At 40.0% G+C, this 8,468-nt stretch overlaps 1 pseudogene; it reads right to left on the bottom strand.

Moving 5' to 3' along the window:
* Positions 1 to 7,759: 7,759 nt before the first annotated feature.
* LOC104129438 lies at positions 7,760 to 8,182 on the bottom strand (annotated as a pseudogene).
* Between the last annotated feature and the right edge of the window lie 286 nt (positions 8,183 to 8,468).

Genomic DNA, 8,468 nt, shown 5'->3' with positions numbered 1-8,468 from the left:
GCTCTTCAGTGCCCAAAAGCAAATAATTTTGTTAATAAACTTTTGTAGGGATAAGTTTGGAGCTATACTCTGAGGCTTCTACCCCCTTTTGGTGGGTACAGTATACAATTGTAAAATTTGTACCCTTAGAGTTGCAAAACTGTGAAATCTAATTTCTTGTTTCTCATAAATCTAAATTAGTATCTCCTGCTGCAAGTGCTGAAATTAAGATTCAAGTTTAGGCTTGTAAGAATCTAGTCTGAATAAGACTCTTAAGAGCAAGGTCATGACTTCAAGGTAGTTGTTCTTCCGTGACTTACCTCAAACCTGGGTGTATATAGCAGTCTTTCCAAAGACACATTCTAAACAAGGAACTTAAAATTGATTTAAATGTTTGTTTGAAGAGGGTGGAGATAAGTTTAGCAAAATGAAGCTTACAAATGAAATTTTTATAGACTGTGGCATTTTCAGAAGCTCTTGTTGGTCTGTATTCTCCCCTTAAAGGCAATGATAGGAGTCCTCCCTGAATTATTCAAAAAATAGTTACAGGAATCTTTGTGTGCTTTTAAAATGCACTAAAAAGGCCTTAGTATCCAGCTTTTTACTATTCTAGTTTTAGTTTCAGCCCAAAATGCCTAGTAAATGCCTTTTGGAGAATCCTGGAAAGATTTAAATAAAAGATGAAAAAGTGTGTTGCACTTGTGTTTATTTCTGTCACTTGAAATAAAGATTTTTTTTATTTATTTTTTTTTAAATTCACATGGACATCTAAGTCTTATCATTAGTAAAATCTGTGCTGAAAAGGTTGGCACCGTCTGAATGAATCTCCTATTTACAGTATATTTATTACTGGAAATGTATTCATACATGTGTATATGCACGTTTTATCATACTTTTTTGATGTCCTGGTAGATACATAATTAGTTCTGCCTCCTAAAACTTGATGAACATCAGAAGTTACTTTCCAATTATGCTGTGCATTTCAGGCTGGGATCCTACAAATGGTAACCAGACTTGAAAATTGAGGTCAGTGTGGTTTGGGTGTTTTACCATGCTTAACTTTCTGTGCTGTCTGTATCAGACACATCTGAAAGTTTGAAATGTCCCCATCCTAAATCGAGGTAAGGGGTCACCTTAGTTTCATGAAGAGGACGAATTAAGAAATAGATAGTGTGTTGTCATTACAAAGGCAGCAACCTTTCAATATTTTATCATTAAAAGATTTTGTATGTTGACTTATTTAGGTATAGATCACATAACGGTTGTTAGCACAGAATTGTGTTTTGTTTATATTTCAATGCTATTCCCTAACTCGCGTGTTTCTAGTTCATGACACCAGTCTGTCGTAAGCTGATTTTGTTATAAATAACCAAAGGCTGGACAGATACTACATAAAACTATTAGTGATTTCCCCTGCTCAGTTGCACTCTGGTTTCAAACTCTAGTCTTCAGATAGCTGTCAGTCATATGTCATTTCTTTTCACCCTGCTGATCAGAATGTGAAGGCTAAAATATTAACATTAAATGCTTTTCTAATGTTTTCCTTATCAGCAATTTGTTCAATTACTGTAGGAATCAAATGTGCATGAGCTTAAATGGCAAGTCAGTAGGTTCGTAGCAGAAGGCAAGGCAATGCAAGGAGCTTAATGTGTTTGAAACTCTGCATCTGTAATAATTAAACTTCTGCTAAGATATGTCTAATATGTCTACTTCCTGTATAAATTTAGTAGAGAAAATTTACCTTCCAACTTCTCAATTCTGTTTTTCCATATATGTAAAGCTTTCAAGCCATTTTAGAAGCAGAGGATACCAGAAGTCACTGACTTCAGCCTTGAGTTCTCTTAAGTGCGAACGTTCATTAGTCCATTGTTGCTTGTAGTGATCTTTGTCTAAGGGTAGAACTGAGAATTTCTGTTTCGAACAGGACTGAGCTGATGAAAAATTTGAAAACCTTGAGGCAAAAAAGGGTCTTTTGAGCTTTTATTATTAATAGGTGGATGACTTTGAAAAACAGAGGATGTTAAAGTTCTGAGGAAGTAAACAATTTCTAGGAAGGGAAATCCGCCTTTCCATGTGTTTAATTTTCAAAGAGAGGAAATTACATAGTAAGTGTAAAACTTCAGGGATACAAAATATCTACTTCAAATTACATTACCTTTGACTTCCAGTTCTCACGTATCTTAAGCTCTGCCTGAATGTTACTGTGATGTTTTCATTTCTGCCTTTCAAACTTTCTTCTGTATAACTTCAACTGCCATGGATTTAGGTTTATGGTATGTGTGCAGGTGCTGCTTTCTTTACGCAGTGTGCAAAATATGTGTCGTCATATTGTTCCAAGTGTCAGTTTGTTGCTGTGTGAGAATACTTTTGAGGACTTTTCTGTCTACCTTCCAAGTTGGCGCTGGCCTTTGTTATATGAGTTGGGATCTCTTAAAAGGCCTGATCTTCATAAGAAGTATACGCTGCATCTCTTGAAAAGTATGTGTAGCCCTTCATCATGTGTCATACTGGGTACCAAAAATGGAGATAGCAAGAAAGTGTTATTTTAGAATTGTGTCTGTAGACTGTCTTACTTGTGGAAGAATTTTTCTATGCAGGGAGAAAACCTCTGGTGGAAAACATGGGTGCAGTTTTGGATTCTTTATTAATGATGCTCATTGATCAGCAAGGAAAAGTGTACTGATAGAGGAGAATTAGGAAGTTGCTAAAATTCCTTTAAGTAACATCACCCACGATGACTTCTGTCTTGTCATCACTGTACTTGCCACTTAAACGAGGATCTAGTTCTGTTAGCTGAAAAATTAGTTCTGGCCTGCAAATAAGTCAACATAGAGCAATTAACAGGCAATACAGCTGTAACATCCTGTGTTGCCTTAAACACAGCAAATATGAACTTGTCTTTCCCTGGCTAGGAAAAGCATGAATATAGCTCAAACAAGGGTTTCAAACTAATGGCCTGTTCTGCAATCAATGGTACTATAGAGAACACAAATAGCAAACAAAAACTGTAAAAGAGTTCTTATTTTCGCTTAGCTGAAGCAATACTTGATAAATGACTGCATACTAATGTACTTCTGTTACCAAGAAGGCAAAACAAATGAAAGCTCAGCACTGATTTTCCTGAACCATTCTCCCAGTGGGCTAGGGCTAATTTGGGTATAGAGTGTCCACTGGGGGATGTTGGCATTGTGCTATAACTTCACCTTTGGAAGCCGAAGCTGCAGAACTTCCAAGAAGCTAAGTCCTCCTTTCCCTCCAAGCTGCTAGTGAGAGGAATTGTCAAATTTCCAGGGAAATTATGATCTTCAGGAATAAGAGATTTCAACAAGAAAGCATCAGTTTTCTGCTTTAGGGACTTCCTGTTAATCATGATACATCACCTTGCAGAAGAAGAGATTGCCCTGGTGATTTGCCGTCACCAAAAAAAAACCATTGTCTAGCAGCTTTCTGTTGCTGTATCATTCCCTTTCTTTAACATACTTGTGTTAACTTATCTGTCCTCAAAGTTACAACAGTCTGTATTTGGATTGTCTGGAAAGCATCAGTTTCAATAGTACTGCAATTGGAGTGTCAAGATTTTCAAATATAAAAAAATCAGTCCCTAGTTCTCCAGGGGATGAAACTTTCTTGTACAATTCTGAGCTGCATGTGTGAAGTTAACAAAATATGTAGCTTTGGCCTTTCAAGACAGTATGAACATGCTGCTAGGTAATAACATCCAGCTGTATACATCCAGTGATGATATTGCTCTAACCAGTTGTAGGTGAACTTACAAGTTGAGTCCTTATGTTTATCAAGCATGTGTGAATGGGAAAAAAACATGAAGTAGCTACTGTCTGCATCTCTCTAGAAATTGCCAACAATTCAGTACATGTTAAAGCTGGGGTTGGGGGTCGTGCTCGATTTCATAAAGCCTTGAGAGCCCTGATGTTTCTAGCTAAGATGTACATTCATATTGATCACACTCTGCCTTGGGTTTTCCATTCTGGCTCTTGCAGCCCTAGAGCTTTTTGAACATCTCTGCAGGAATTGTAGTTTGTGCTGTGTATAATTTATCTATTGTCTTTATTGTGTAGACTTATCTTCATAAATTAAGTCTGTGCCTGCCAGTAGCAGGAAGCCACAAGCTTGACAGGCCAGTTCTAGCTTATTAAAAGTAGAAGGGTGAGAAATAAGCCTTACTGTGCCCACTGAGTTGATTATAGGTCCATGGCACCTTTAAAGAAAGCAGTGATTCAGCTCTACTCTTGAATAAGGCGATTTCTAAATTTGTAAGAGGTTTTGAGCTGAGTCTCAACCTAACGTAGTATTTTCTTTAAGTTTCTTCCTTTAGTTTTATCTATTGGCTAAGCCTCACTGATATCTGTGGTTACCCTGAAAACTCTCAAACTTGCTATGCTCTTTTGTGTGCACTGCAATATAAAGAAGGTGTAGGCTGGCAGTTAGACAGGTCTGGTCCTGCTTTGACTTGTTGTGTATGTTTGGAATTTGAGCTTGATTCTGTATATCTAAATCACCTGAACTTCTAAATATCAGGCTTAAATTACAAGAAAGGGCACTTTGGTTAGAGCTAGGAAACAAAAAAATAATGCTGAGGATAACTTAAGTACTGGTGTGTCTAAAGAAGTTGGGTTATCTTTTTTGCTGGATGCTTTCTGAAACAGGCTAATCAGATGCCTGTCAGGAATGATACACTTACTGTCAATTCTGCTATTATGAAGCAGATGAACAAGCTGACCTGGAGATCCCTTCTCTTTCATGATATGAGGGATCATAGGAGAACTGACTCAAATTCAGTCCGGTGCTTCTGATATTGCCCAAAGTCAGAATGGTTTGTGACTTCCTACAAGCTGATATGACTTGGTGTATAGCCAAATCTCTTTTCTCACCCTTCATGAATAACCAGCCTGTCACTGCTGTCCCATCAAAAATCCCTTCAGAATCAGTCTATCAAAACAACTCATGTGAAGACATAAGAATGTGTGGTTTGGGGTAAAAGCATGTGGTCATAAGGAGAGTTCAAGTTGACGTCAAGTTCTGCTGGAATGTGGTCCAGATAGAATCATAGAATAATAGAATGGTTTGGGTTGGAAGGGACCTTTAAAGCTCATCTAGTCCAACACCCCTGCAATGAGCAGGGGCATCTTCAACTCGATCAGATTGCTCAGAGCCCCGTCCAACTTGACCTTGAATATTTCCAGGCATGGGACATCTATCACCTCTCTGGGCAACCTGTTCCCGTATTTCAGCACCCTCACTGTAAAAAAGTTTCTTCCTTATGTCTAGTCTGAATCTACCCTCCTTTAGTTTAAAACCAAAACCCCTTGTCCTATCACAACAGGCCCTGCTATGTCTGTCCTCGTCTTTTTTAAAAGCCAAGAGATTTCAACAAGAAAGCATCAGTTTTCTGCTTTAGGGACTTCCTGTTAATCATGATACATCACCTTGCAGAAGAAGAGATTGCCCTGGTGATTTGCCGTCACCAAAAAAAAACCATTGTCTAGCAGCTTTCTGTTGCTGTATCATTCCCTTTCTTTAACATACTTGTGTTAACTTATCTGTCCTCAAAGTTACAACAGTCTGTATTTGGATTGTCTGGAAAGCATCAGTTTCAATAGTACTGCAATTGGAGTGTCAAGATTTTCAAATATAAAAAAATCAGTCCCTAGTTCTCCAGGGGATGAAACTTTCTTGTACAATTCTGAGCTGCATGTGTGAAGTTAACAAAATATGTAGCTTTGGCCTTTCAAGACAGTATGAACATGCTGCTAGGTAATAACATCCAGCTGTATACATCCAGTGATGATATTGCTCTAACCAGTTGTAGGTGAACTTACAAGTTGAGTCCTTATGTTTATCAAGCATGTGTGAATGGGAAAAAAACATGAAGTAGCTACTGTCTGCATCTCTCTAGAAATTGCCAACAATTCAGTACATGTTAAAGCTGGGGTTGGGGGTCGTGCTCGATTTCATAAAGCCTTGAGAGCCCTGATGTTTCTAGCTAAGATGTACATTCATATTGATCACACTCTGCCTTGGGTTTTCCATTCTGGCTCTTGCAGCCCTAGAGCTTTTTGAACATCTCTGCAGGAATTGTAGTTTGTGCTGTGTATAATTTATCTATTGTCTTTATTGTGTAGACTTATCTTCATAAATTAAGTCTGTGCCTGCCAGTAGCAGGAAGCCACAAGCTTGACAGGCCAGTTCTAGCTTATTAAAAGTAGAAGGGTGAGAAATAAGCCTTACTGTGCCCACTGAGTTGATTATAGGTCCATGGCACCTTTAAAGAAAGCAGTGATTCAGCTCTACTCTTGAATAAGGCGATTTCTAAATTTGTAAGAGGTTTTGAGCTGAGTCTCAACCTAACGTAGTATTTTCTTTAAGTTTCTTCCTTTAGTTTTATCTATTGGCTAAGCCTCACTGATATCTGTGGTTACCCTGAAAACTCTCAAACTTGCTATGCTCTTTTGTGTGCACTGCAATATAAAGAAGGTGTAGGCTGGCAGTTAGACAGGTCTGGTCCTGCTTTGACTTGTTGTGTATGTTTGGAATTTGAGCTTGATTCTGTATATCTAAATCACCTGAACTTCTAAATATCAGGCTTAAATTACAAGAAAGGGCACTTTGGTTAGAGCTAGGAAACAAAAAAATAATGCTGAGGATAACTTAAGTACTGGTGTGTCTAAAGAAGTTGGGTTATCTTTTTTGCTGGATGCTTTCTGAAACAGGCTAATCAGATGCCTGTCAGGAATGATACACTTACTGTCAATTCTGCTATTATGAAGCAGATGAACAAGCTGACCTGGAGATCCCTTCTCTTTCATGATATGAGGGATCATAGGAGAACTGACTCAAATTCAGTCCGGTGCTTCTGATATTGCCCAAAGTCAGAATGGTTTGTGACTTCCTACAAGCTGATATGACTTGGTGTATAGCCAAATCTCTTTTCTCACCCTTCATGAATAACCAGCCTGTCACTGCTGTCCCATCAAAAATCCCTTCAGAATCAGTCTATCAAAACAACTCATGTGAAGACATAAGAATGTGTGGTTTGGGGTAAAAGCATGTGGTCATAAGGAGAGTTCAAGTTGACGTCAAGTTCTGCTGGAATGTGGTCCAGATAGAATCATAGAATAATAGAATGGTTTGGGTTGGAAGGGACCTTTAAAGCTCATCTAGTCCAACACCCCTGCAATGAGCAGGGGCATCTTCAACTCGATCAGATTGCTCAGAGCCCCGTCCAACTTGACCTTGAATATTTCCAGGCATGGGACATCTATCACCTCTCTGGGCAACCTGTTCCCGTATTTCAGCACCCTCACTGTAAAAAAGTTTCTTCCTTATGTCTAGTCTGAATCTACCCTCCTTTAGTTTAAAACCAAAACCCCTTGTCCTATCACAACAGGCCCTGCTATGTCTGTCCTCGTCTTTTTTAAAAGCCCCCTTTGGATACTGGAAGTCTGCAATAAAGTCTCCCTGGAGGCTTCTCTTCTCCAGACTGAACAAGCCCAGCTCTCTCAGCCTGTCTTCACAGGAGAGGTGCTCCAGCCCTCAGATCATTTTTGTGGCCTCCTCTGGACCTGCTCCAACAGGTCCATGTCTTCCCTGTGCTGAGGACTCCAGCTGGATGCTGCACCCCTCTAGGTGGGGTCTCACCAGAGTGGAGTAGAGGGGCAGGTTCACCTCCCTCGACCTGCTGGCCACGCTTCTTTTGATGCAGCCTAGGATATGGTTGGCTTTCTGGGCTGCAAGTACACATTGCCAGCTCGTGTCCAGCTTTTCATCCACTAGTACCCTCAAGTCCTTGGGCAAAAGTACATTTTAGGTCTTGGAGCTGCTGTGTTTGCCCAGTAGCCTTGGTGCCCTTGGTCATGGCACACTTGGCCAGCTCGCTGGGCTCCTCCTGGTGTGTGGCAGACTCTACCTCTCAGGAACTGATGGTCAGGCATTCCTTGTGATGTGCCAGACAACGTGCTTTTCCAGTGGTCTGTTCAGTAATGTCATTGACAGAGGCATTCATGATGCCCACGGCCTTGGTTAGGATACCGGTCTCACAATGGATCTGTTTCAGCACCTCGTACTGATGGATGCAGTAGCTCTCCTTTCTGTTCTTATGTTGCTCATAGCCCTTCTTTCAGGTTTTGGTGGCAGCATTCTTGGAGTTCTTTTTGGGAGCAGGAGCTGGCTTGGTAGTCTCAGGCATTTGGGCAGCACCTTTTCTCACCAATAAACGACATGGAGAAGGGCAAAGGTGAAGGCAGTGTAGCTGCAAATGGCTTGAGTCCACTGGTGGCACGTACCTAAGCTCATGAAATAACTACCTTCTTTGCAGGCTGAAGGACTGGTAACTGTCATGATTGTGTGAAACTGAGAGTTTGCTGAAGCAATTGTATCTCAATGAGCTTTGGCTGACTTCACCTGTTTTTACGATGTTAATATCCTATGTTGCAATTAGAGGTAGGAAACCCAAATGCAAGTGTTGGGTCTTG

This window comes from Egretta garzetta, unplaced genomic scaffold, assembly GCF_000687185.1.
Source record: "Egretta garzetta isolate BGI_Z169 unplaced genomic scaffold, ASM68718v1 scaffold46, whole genome shotgun sequence".
Lineage (NCBI taxonomy): Eukaryota > Metazoa > Chordata > Aves > Pelecaniformes > Ardeidae > Egretta > Egretta garzetta.
This window is presented reverse-complemented; position numbering and strand designations above follow the sequence as displayed.